General features: G+C 52.5%; 1 pseudogene; it reads left to right on the top strand.

The window, feature by feature from the left end:
- Nucleotides 1-8,466: 8,466 nt before the first annotated feature.
- Nucleotides 8,467-9,981, top strand: LOC146590163 (inositol 1,4,5-trisphosphate receptor-interacting protein-like 1; annotated as a pseudogene).
- Nucleotides 9,982-11,569: the final 1,588 nt, after the last annotated feature.

Below are 11,569 nucleotides of genomic sequence, written 5' to 3'. Positions count from 1 at the left end.
CCCATGTTAAAGGAGAATGTTATCAGTTGCTATGGAGATTCCTTGCCATGTGATTGTGATCGTACTTCCTGCTGTGCTTAGGAGTAAGACTGTTAGATGACGCTCATTTTCACACTTTCTTATACTTTCTTATAACAATTCTCCTATAAATATCWGTTACTCACAGTTGAGGTCAGAACATTCAGTCTTCTAACATGGGTCATTTAATTTTTATATTGTGAATTTATGCCAAGCTATTATACACTCCCTGAAGGCACCCTATTATACACTTACACTAAAGCTTTCCTCAGCAGAGATTCTTATACTTCTCGGTTTGCTATTTAGGACCTGCAAAGCTCAATTCTGGTATATAACTATCAACTGTCAAGGAAACAGGCCAGTTTCCATGGGTGAAGAAAACGCTGCAGCTGGTGTCTTGCCTTTGCTAGCAAGGTGTCATGGAGTTAAAGAGATTTGGTACACAGGAGGTTAGGGCTGCTGTGCAAAGCAGCCCAAAATGGGTGAATGCCACAGCAGGGGCTGACACAGCTGAGCGATGTATCTGCCATCACTGGCAGCTCACCTGGGGGTCAGCGCTGGCTCTTTCATGGTTCATCATGATTACATTAGGGATTCGTGTGACAGAGTTTGCTGGAARCTCACCTATGCTGGTGACATCATCTTCAAAGGGAAGACTTCTCCAGTATCAGTGGTGCCTTCACTGCCAGCCCTCTTTCCTTGGCATCGTGGGACTCCCCAGGGACTGGCGCTGGACTGGACTAATTTCCTTCTTGAGAATGAGCATGCCTCTGTGGCATGACTTGCAAGAGACGGGGAAATGTAGAAAGTGGCAATGAGCTGCCAGTGTTGCTAGGTTGTGTAGCCTGCTCCTGGGTTGGCCCCATACCTCAGCCATCCTGCAAGACAAGACTGTTGGCCAGAGCACTGCTGGGCCCCAAGAGTTATACAGTTATACAGTTAAAAGATCAAAGAGCCCTGAAAACATGGAGCCTCTTTGAGTGGGAGCCAGCTGCTGTGATAAAAATGGGCCACTGGGCCTCTGAATGGTGGAAGAAGCACAGCRTGTCCCTGACTGTTGCTCCCTCTCACACATGCACTTTAGCTACACAAGGACATGGCAATGCCTTGCCGGCAGCTCCCTCATGGTGCCTAGCACCAGACTGAAGGAGTGACCGGATGATGGTTCCAGGGGCATGAACAGGCTGTAGATGGTGTCCTCCCTGTGGTGGCTCCAGCCTTCACAGAAGCTATCCACCCCAAGGCATGGTTCTATCTGTGGTAAGAAAGTTGTTGGAGAGAGATTCTGGCAGGCATAGGGGACATTGCCCACCAGCTCCTCCACTACATTGCACATGTTGGCCATGTCCTGTGCTGGCCCCCAGAGGTGCTGCTCATAGAAGGTTTCCAGGGTCCTCCTCTCTCTGGAGTATGGCTGCCGTTTAGGAGAGAGCCTGTGCGCTGCACCAGCATCCTTCTTGCCTTCTTCTTCCTCCTTCTGGAGGAGCTCTCATCACTGCTGCTGTCAAACTTGTCAAAATCCTGCTTGGTAGCCATCCAGAAGAGCTCAAAAAGAACAAGGGCTCCAGCAAAGGCCACAAACAGCCACATGTCCGAAGTGGCAAAGGGCGTATCTTTATTGAGAAGGGAAAAGGGGAGAAAAAAGAAAGAAACCTGCTGCAGCTCCTGCCTCGGCTGCTCCTCCCACTACTGCATCTGCTGCTGCGGGGCCAGACCTCTCTGRTCACTGCTCATAATACGTGTGCACTACAAAACTTTAACTACAGGCACAACATCTCCCATCCACCTTAACTATGATTTCCATGGCCTTAAGCCACAGCCAAGGGTGCAGCCAAGGGCACAGCCAAAGCCAGCTGAAGCTAGCTTTTACAGAACRAGGAATATTGCAACCATTGCAGATAACTTTTGCACAGGTAAGCTCTTTGCACCCCTCCTCCTAGCAACAGACAGCACCAATGGACCACAAGAAAATGAATAAGAGAAGTTGCGGGATTGTTTAACAGGGATTGGACTATGGGAGAGAGAGTTTGCAGTCGGTTCGTCATGGGATATATAGAACTAAGAAGCTGTGTGTGTGTGTTGGGGGGCTTCCTCCCTGAAGGCACCCAGCTTAAATTCTACCTTCATTACATGGAATAAACCTTTTTAGTTTGGAAAAATATGTTTAATAGGGAAAATAAGCAGAGACCTAGGGTCGAGACAAAACAGTTGAAGGTGGCAAGTGTGAAATTCCTACAATAACAGTCAAGACTTGTGTATTTCTTGCAACAATCGCAGGTGGCAAAGGCGTAATTCCTATGGTAAAAGGTGGCAACTGCCTAATTCCTGCAACAGAGCAGATGGTGAAGGCGGCCACTTCCCTGGAAAGCATATCAGCAGTGCAAGCAGGGCCAGAGCAGCTTTGGCAGATGGGCAGGGATCGACTGCACTTCTAGGGAAGGACATTTTGTGGTGGGAAGGTCAGGCTGCAGCCTGCAAACCCTTGCGGTAAGCTGTGTTAGGGCTGCTCAGGAAGGAGGGGGTCATCTACTGTTCATGCCAGGGCCCGGAGGGAGATGTAGGTGCYGAAGGGAGGCACCACCCTGCGGTGGGAGATGCAGGGAGAATAGACAGTCTCCCTTTGAAAGTAATCTCTCAAAGATCCATCAGTTGGGAAGGGGTTGCGGTGGCTTCACCTGTCTTGGACAGGCTGGCTGCGTTCTGCCCCTTCTGACTGCGTATCGGGTGGGAGCCCGGAGGACTTGTGCAGTACTGGGGCATGCACAGGTCTTTTGATGTGATGATCATCAAAGAGCTTGTGAGTCTTCCCGACAGAAGAGGGCTGCATTTCTGCTGGAGGTATCCCAACTACAAATAGGCATGCAGCTGTTGTGTCACATGCGCTGCAAGGCCAGCGCTTCCCCGATGCGTGGCTTGCAGTGTGGGTGCACGTGCTTAGAGGGCAGCACGTCTGCAAAGTCTTAACCGCCATTGCCTGTGGGGCGGCTGCCCCACGGTTGCCAGGGCATGTCCACTGGCCTGACCTAGAGCTGAAGAGACCTTGGTGAAACTCTGGGSCCTTTCCCATGCATGCTTATAGGATAGCACTCCTCATGATCCCCAGGCCCATGGATCTCTCTGGAGGGTGCTGGTGGGCAGAAGATAGAGAGAGCGAGACATTTTCCTATGCCTGGGGACACTTCTTTCCCTCCCTCCTCTCCCTCTCAGGGCAGTATCCAGGTCAGCTTCAGGCTGTTTCTTCTCTGTGATTTGCCTCTAAGGTACCCCTGAAATCAATGTCTGCCAGCAGCTCAGAAGCCTGCAAATACAGGTGTGTGCATGAAGGCCTCTTTCAGCATCATTTGAGTAACAGGTGCCTGAGATGATCTTGCAGCTCACTGAACTCGTGCAACACCTGGGTGTGGATGTCTAGTTCCTGTGTCAGGTGTTGAAAGAGGTTGAGTGGGCTGGCTGTTCAGAAGGCTGGTGGCAGGGGGATCTCCCTAGGCATGCTCTTGTTGCYTAGGAGAAAGTGGTGAAGCTGTTTCTCCTCTAGGCAGCACTGCAGGTAGTGCAGGACATCATTCAGCTGCTGCCGGAGCTGCTGACGGGAGAATCAGCATCAAGAGGTACATCATGATTGTTTTCAAGTGGACAGAGGAAAGCACTGAGTCCTCCAGGAGGTAGGAGAAGAACTGCAGACATGCCAGAGGGCAGCTGCCAAGGGGGATCTGCCTGCCCACAAACCTGAAGACCATTAGGTCTTGCAGGGCTTTGCTCTCGAGCTATGTTGTGCTGCTGGAGAGGCCAGCCTCTGCCTCCTGGCTGCTCAGGAAGACCCTCAGGTCATTTGGTTGAACCACCAGTGTTATCTCAGTRTGCATGGTGCTCCCAGAGTCACTCCTGGGCATGGCTCAGTCCTTCTACAGCACTGGAAAGCCCTGGGAGGGAGACCCTGAAGTGCAGCAGCAGGCAATGCAGCTTTCAGAATACGCAGTGCACTGTGGCCGAGAGCAAGCACAGCAGGAGGCTGGGTGACAAGCTGTTTAAGAGTAGTAGCAAACGAATTGAATTAAACCTAGGATACCTATGACCCATTCTTTTCCTTCTGTTTTTCTTACATAGTGAGCACAGGAGCAGCAAGTGATTGTTAATGATAGCTACAGGTCTCCAACCGTCCCCAAATGTTGTTTTGCCTTGTTTTGACTGTGGCCGTGCCTGCATAATAAAATACACCATTTCCTCTCAGTTCAATTTGCATGGCTGAAAAGGAGAAGAGAAAGGGAAGGGAAGCATAGAAGAATGAAAAAGGGGGAGAAGAAAAATGATAGAGGGAAAAATGAAACAAAATGAAATGGGAAAAGAATAGAAAAGAAAAAGGAGAAGGAAAGGTGAAAAGAGAAGAAAAGAAAAAGGAAAAGARATGAAAAAGGAAAATGGAGCAGAAAAGGAAAAATAAAAAAGAATGTAGTTTAGGTTCAAGTCAGAGCAGAAGCAGTTTATAGCACAGAGGAGAATATGACATGTCCTTCACAGAACTACAGGTGTGTGTAYAAAGAGAAAAAGGGAGTAAATCACTGTAGGAAAGGAGGCTCCAACAAATCAGATGAACGTTCTTTTGTATGTGTCTCTTTACTTCCAAACTTKTCTAGAAAGCATGTTAAAGGAGTCTCATCTCGAGTACTGTGTCCAGTTCTGGGCTCCCCAGTACAAGAGAGACATGGAGCTAGGGGAGAGAGTCCAGCGCAGGGCTACAAAGACGATCAGAGGGCTGGAGCACCTGCCCTCTGAGGAATGGCTGCGAGAGCTGGGCCCCTTCAGCCTGGAGAAGAGAAGATTGAGGGGGGATCTTATCAATGTGTACAAGTACGTGAAGGGAGGGTGTCAAGGGGACAGGGACAAACTCTTTTCAGTTGTCCCGTGTGACAGGACAAGAGGCAATGGGCAGAAATTGAAGCACAGAAAGTTCCGCCTGAACATGAGGGGGAATTTCTTCCCTGTGAGAGTGACGGAGCACTGGAACAGGTTGCCTGGAGAGGTTGTGGAGTCTCCTTCTCTGGAGATATTCAAGGCCTGCCTGGATGAAACCCTGTCTAACATGTTCTAGGTGACCCTGCTTGAGTGTGTGTGGGGGTGGACTAGATGATCTCCAGAGGTCCCTTCCAACCTTACCGATTCTATGATTCATTTCTCCCTGCTTCTCCACATTTCACCCCATGCCTGGGACTCCTCTTTTCTACACGGTTCTTTATACCTATTGCGCTTTCTCAATCCCACTGCTGTACATCTTTGCTAGCAGATATTATAGCCCAGGCTGCTTATAGACTGTTGCAGTTAGTATTACAGCCTGGGCTAATCCCAGCATTTCATCATTCCTTAAAACCTTCTGCTCTTTTCCAAAAACTGCCTCTGCTGGCTCTGGCAGAGGAGATGCTCGTGTCCCTGTCTAGTCTCCTTGCAGCTACCCAGGCACCCAGGATGGCTGTAGCTGTGCAGCAGCAGCAACGTGTCCTAATGCTGTTTCTGTACTCACAGCAGCACTGGCTTCTGCTGCTGAAAAATTCTACCTTTTCCTTTTTGTTTCTCTTGTAAAAGACAATGTAACACTATTTTYCCCCCCTCCTTTGGCTCTGTCAGAATAGGTCTTTACTTTAAATCAGCCACACTCTTCACCTGGCATCCAGGTTTTCTATATCACATCGGGGATGTGGCATCTCCAGTACTAYAGCAGGAAGACAAAGGAACTCTAAAATAACCTCCCTAGTCTCTTCCTCCTCCTAGTGTGATTCTTTGGGGAATAAAAGATGTAAAGGAGCACCCGGGGTTAGTAGGAATTCAGTGTTTTTCTAACTGTCCCTCAAGATGCTTTACTGGATCTTTTYTTTCCTGAGAGTCTCTCAAACTTCTGGTTTTAGATTCTGTTTCTTCTTAGAGGCCTTCCAGTATCAAGCAAAACATGCATCCTGCTGACCTTGGGGTACCTTAGGTCCTCTGGACTCCAAGGTGCCYTTAAGTGCATTATTTTGTCTAAGGAATTCTACAGGAAACTGCTTAGAGGGATCATCCCTTATCCAGAAATTCTATTTATTTAAATACCTGAGGTTTTAGGAGAGTAACACATACACATATATTGTCTAGTTCCCATTTTCACTCCTTGAGAGAAACTAAGTGTGTGCCTGAATATCAGCCCACGTTCTTTGCCAGTAATAAAACTGGAGACTTAAGAGAAGAAGACACGCAAGGGTCTTCCTGTTTGAGATGTTTTGTCTGAGCCCACTGTGTTGGTCAAAGTCAGAGTCATTAACAGTGCAGCCCAAGAAGGCCCCTGCTGGAACTGGAAATGGGAGGGAAGTCAGGGGCTGAACTGCCACCATGCATCCTTACATTCAAGTTAGGCCACTCATCACCTCTGTGGCTTTTGAGTGGCTCGTGGCGGTTGTGTAAGATTTCAGAGTTGTCCTGAATCCAGTTCTTTCATTCTACATTCATACCATATTTATAACTGCAACACAGACTCTCCTTAAACTCACCAGAATCACCAAAATTATAAATACCTTTCCCTCTTTTAGAGCAAGTCAGTTCTGCACTGACCTGTGTTAAAGGTTCAGATTCAGCAGTCCAASCCTTGCTGTGGGAGTCTGCAGACAACCCTCGGGCAAAGCCCCTAGAGGGATTTCAGAAGGTCCTTTACCTCTCTGAGTGCTGCCAAGGAGTTTTGGCGTGGACCATTCTGCCTCCTTCCGCTTAAACAGAACATGTAAATCCGAGTCATAGCACCAGATTCTGTAACAGAAAAGCAGAATGCAATCCATGTTCAGATCAGAAAAGCAGCTGTTTATTACTATAGCTATAGGGAGAGCCCAGAGCAACAAACTAACAGCCTCTGCTGTTAGGAAGGTGACCCTAATGAGGCCATTACAGAGTTAATAAACCTTTGGATTATATGACTTGTYCTTCACAGGACTACAGGTGTGTGAATAGAGGGAAGAAGGGAGCGAATCTCTTCAGGAGARGAGGCTCCAACAAAACACACAGCACAATTCTTTACAGACCATACGTTCCTCCGATAGCTACAAACACAGACTTCAGCAAGGTCACTGCAGATGTTTTTGGCGAGAGGTCTGTAAAGCGTTTTACTTCCACAAGCATTATCCATCTTACTTCCACAGCTGGCTGCTGGGAGATGGCTCACGTGTGCAGACCTACTGCGACACCTCATGTGCAGCACCCCAAAGGTGAATTGCCTGTGTCTTACTGCAAGTTGACAAGAGCAATCTTTTTAGAGGTAAAACTCATATGCAGTGTGGTCGACTGCAGCGGCCAGTCTCTCTGGCCAGGGTCACCGCAGGGCACACACTGGCTACTGAAGAGGGACAAGTGACCAACGAGCTCTGGCCAACAGTTGACCTGGATAAAACCCCTCAGGGGACAGGAGGGAGGGAAAGAGGTGTCCCGGGGCAGAGGGTAGTGTCTCAGTCCCTCCACCCTCTGCCCACGAGCAGGGAAGGGGGAGATCCCTAGGCCTGGGGAGCACTGGGAGTRAATACAAGCTGGAGAACATCCACCTGTCTCAGAAAATATTGAATCTCTCTTTGGAAGTCAAGTCTCTCTCTCTCATTCCCATAAGGACTAAGGGATTTTGGGGTGCTTATGCCCTCTTGGTGAGGAGAGCCCACAGGCACACGGTGCTGCTGCACTGTAGGCGGTGGTGGGTGTCAGGGCCTCGGCTCTGGCTGCCGAGGAGGGACCCCATGCTGAGGGGAGGTGGGGCTGCCCAGCTGACCCTGAGAGGGGCTGTGCCCCCAGCACAGTGCAGAGGACAAGTCGCAAGGGGAAGTGCTGTCATAAGGGCACCCGCASGCGTGGGCCCCGTGGCGCTGCTGGGCCCCCAGCACTACAGCCTTGGGCAGTCCTGGCTGCAGCAGCCTCTGCAGGGTGAGCGTGGCAGTGCGGTAAGGCTGAGCGGGATGAGGGCCAGGGCACAAACGCCAGCCCCCTCCTAGGGCTTTTAGTGCTGCAGCTAGGGCTGAGCCGCACACGGGAGCGCTTTGGGTCAGGGCGCTGCAGCCTTGGGAGCTGGGGGCAGCAGTGCTTGGGCTCCCAGTGATCCTGGGTGCCCAGAGACATGTTGGGCATGTGCYGGGCCCCTCAAGCGTGCAGGACCCTGCTGCCCTGGGGGCACAGGCAGTCACTCCTCCGGAGTCCCCACTCCGGTGCCACTAGCCCTTGTGGCACCCCTGCCCCCCAGGCCAAAGCCCGGCCACAGTGCTGAGCCTCAGGGCAGGCTTGGCAGCACATACCCTACCACGTCCACATGCAGGCAGCTCTCACGGACCCCATCCTTGCTGCCTCCAAGCTCCCTCGCCCCCTCTCCCATCCTGCCTCTTCATGCCTGCGGCCCCTACCTCAATCCGCCACYTTCTGCCCACACTGCCCAGTTCACACCTGCTCTCCCATCTCCTCTAGGACATGGCTGCACTTATAGTCCTCACTGGGGCAGTGCTGGGCATCATCCTGCAGCTGCTGCAGGTCAGTGACCAGGTAGATTTGGCCACGCAGCAGCAGATGCAGCAGTGTGAAGCRCAGCTGAGGCAGCAGATGGCTCAGCTGAGGCAGGAGTTGGCCAAGATGACTCAAGAGAYRCAGAATGGACTTTTCCTGAAGGACCTGGTCTTGGCCACRTGGGATGTGTGGCTGTTTGGGGCCTTTGCTGGAGCCCTCCTATTGCTCTTTGGGCTCTCCTGGAAGGCCACCGAGCAGGATTTTGATGAGWCAGAGAGCAGCAGGGATGAGAGCTCCTCCAGCAGTGACAAGAGCTCCTCCAGCAGTGAGGAGGAAGAGGAAGCCCCCATCAATGACTGGGGTCTGGAAAGATTTCTCATGCAGCAACTGCAGTTGCCAGTGCTTTGCCTGAGCAGTACACACAAGGTGGTGGAGGAACTGGTGGGCGACCTGCTCCATGCCTGCCATCTGATCAGCTTGAAGACTGCTTTGCTAGAGCTGGAACCATGCATTGGGGTGGGGAGCGTGTTTGAAGGCTGGAGCCTCCAGGGGGACATYGTCTACAGCCTGCTCGTGCCCCTRAGGCCACCAAGCGGGCACTGCTTCCACCTGGAGCTGGGCACTGGCGGGGAGTTGCTGGCAAGGCACAGCCGTGTTCACGTGGAGCTGGAGAGCGTGTGCTCAAGGCAGTGGCTGCTGGGCGACGTGCGATGCTTCGTGCACCAGCCCGAGGGTGATCTGGGTAGAAGTGGGGGCCCCTGCCTCCTCCACTACCTGTGCAGCGACTCCTGCCTGGATGTGGAGAAAACGGCCCGTTGGCTCCAGCTGGTAGTGATGACCGCCTGGCTGCTTTTGCCTGCATCGCACCACTGCTGACTGAYCGTGCTGCCCTCTTCCTGCTCCCACTCTTGCGAGCTGCCTGGAAAATGTCTCTGGGAGGTCCTTGTCCATTGCCATCTTGCTTGGGGTGCAGCAAGGTGACTCTGGAGTCTTCCTCACCAGCCAGGAGGGAGAGGCCAGCTTCACCAGCAGCACAAYGTGGCTGGAGAGCTGCACTGTTCCAGAGATGCTGTTCTTCAGGTTTGTAGCCAGACAGGCCCCCACAAACAGCTGCCACCTGACATGTCTGATGCTCTTTGCCCATCTCCTGGAGGACTCAGGTGTCTTTTCCACCTACTGCTTGAAAACAGTGGTGATGCACCTCCTCACAGCCACACCTCTGTAAGGCTGGCACAGAGAGCATCTCCTGGAGCGGGTGGATGACATCCTGCAGTTCCTGCAGTGCTGCCTGGAGGAGAAACTGCTGCACCACTTCCTCCTAGGCAATGAGAGGGTGCCAGGGAGGTCCCYCTGCCAGCGGCCTTCCGAACAACCAGCCCTCTCAACCTCTTCCAGCACCTGTGGCAGGAGCTGGATGCCTGCACTCGGGCGCTGTGGGAGTTCAGGGAGCTGCAAGAGCRTCTCAGGAGCCTGTTACAATGATGCTGAAAGAGGGTTCTGGAAAGTCAACAAAAGCACAGCTGGGACAATCACACCCAATCCCATTGGAGATGCCCTTGCAAGGAGGTGTTCAAGAGAGGCCCCTGTGATCAGCTGGACAGCGACTGCCCAGCCTTTTCGAGAGGTTTAATTCCCCATGGGAGCATTACCCTATGCACAGACTCCAATAAACTTGCCTCTTTTAACCTGCCCTCTGTCTTTAAGCGTCCAGGCAACACTGTGTGGGGAATGCAGCCCCATCCCACCACGAGGAGACTTGTCCATAGGATTTCCTCAAGTCTGGGAGATGATCAGAGCACAAACACTAGCACACCCCGGCCTGCCCTATTTCCCCCAATCCCAGACTGCGAGTTCACAGCAGCAAGTGCGCTGCACAGATGACATTCCCGAGGTGCATCAGATGTACGCTTCACATGCTCAACAGGCAGATCTGAGGCACCCCTGCCAGCGCTAGCACGGCCAGCAAGGTTAAAACTTTGCAGATGTGCTGCCCTCTAAGCACGTGCAYCTGCACTGCAGGCCATGCGTCGGGGAAGCGCTGGCCTTGCAGCGCATGTGACACAACAGCTGCATGCCTATTTGTAGTTGGGATACCTCCAGCAGAAATGCAGCCCTCTTCTGTCGGGAAGRCTCACAAGCTCTTTGATGATCATCACATCAAAAGACCTGTGCATGCCCCAGTACTGCACAAGTCCTCYGGGCTCCCACCCGATACGCAGTCAGAAGGGGCAGAACGCAGCCAGCCTGTCCAAGACAGGTGAAGCCACCGCAACCCCTTCCCAACTGATGGATCTTTGAAATAGAACATTYGAAGAAGACCATCCAGTTCCTCTGCATCTCCTGCTGCAGGGAGATTTGCAGGCTGCAGTCTGACCTTCCCACCACGAAGCTTCCTTCCCTACAAGAGGCCCACAGTAACGCTGCATCCTACCACGTATGACCTTGGCTTGCTAGTGAGCTAAAAGGACCCATACCGCAGCTGTCCTGTGGCCATCTGCCAGGGCCTGTGTGGTTTAGGGTCTCTCACAGGGCTGTGCTCTATGACACCTACTCTTGCCTCTTTCTGCAGTGGGCCCAGTGAGGCCCAGCTTGTGCTAGTTATCCTGTTCCCAGGCTCTTGGAGGGGACAAGGAAYGACAGCCACAGTCACCCCCAAAGGCAGAGCAAGACAGCAATAGCAGCTACCAGCGCAAGTACAGGGTGCAGCAACAGGTGCAGTCAGTCATTGCCTGTCCACCAAAGGAGCCCCGGCCCCACTTAAACTGCCAACAGGCTTTCCAGGGAAGCGGCCACCTTCACAATCTGCTTGCGTGGAAAAGCCACTYGGAGCAGCACTCCATGCCCTCAACAGCGGCCTTCATGCTGGAACCTCATTGCTTTGGGCACAGCTCTYGCCCACACCGTACTGCAGACGGGCTTTGGGTGCCGCAGGCTGCTGCGCCGCTTGAGGTTTCTCTTGGCACACGTTCACGAGCAGCGCCCACGCCTCCCCGCAGCGCCGTCCACGGGCCACGGCGCCGGCAGCCCCACGCGCCTGCCCCTGGGCCCAGCAGCAGCAGCGCCGCCCGGG

The sequence above is a fragment of the Rhea americana genome, unplaced genomic scaffold, assembly GCF_003343005.1.
Source record: "Rhea americana isolate MKP2758 unplaced genomic scaffold, rheAme1 scaffold_42, whole genome shotgun sequence".
Lineage (NCBI taxonomy): Eukaryota > Metazoa > Chordata > Aves > Rheiformes > Rheidae > Rhea > Rhea americana.
Note: the sequence above shows the minus strand (reverse complement) of the source record. Positions and strands in the feature narration are given on the sequence as shown.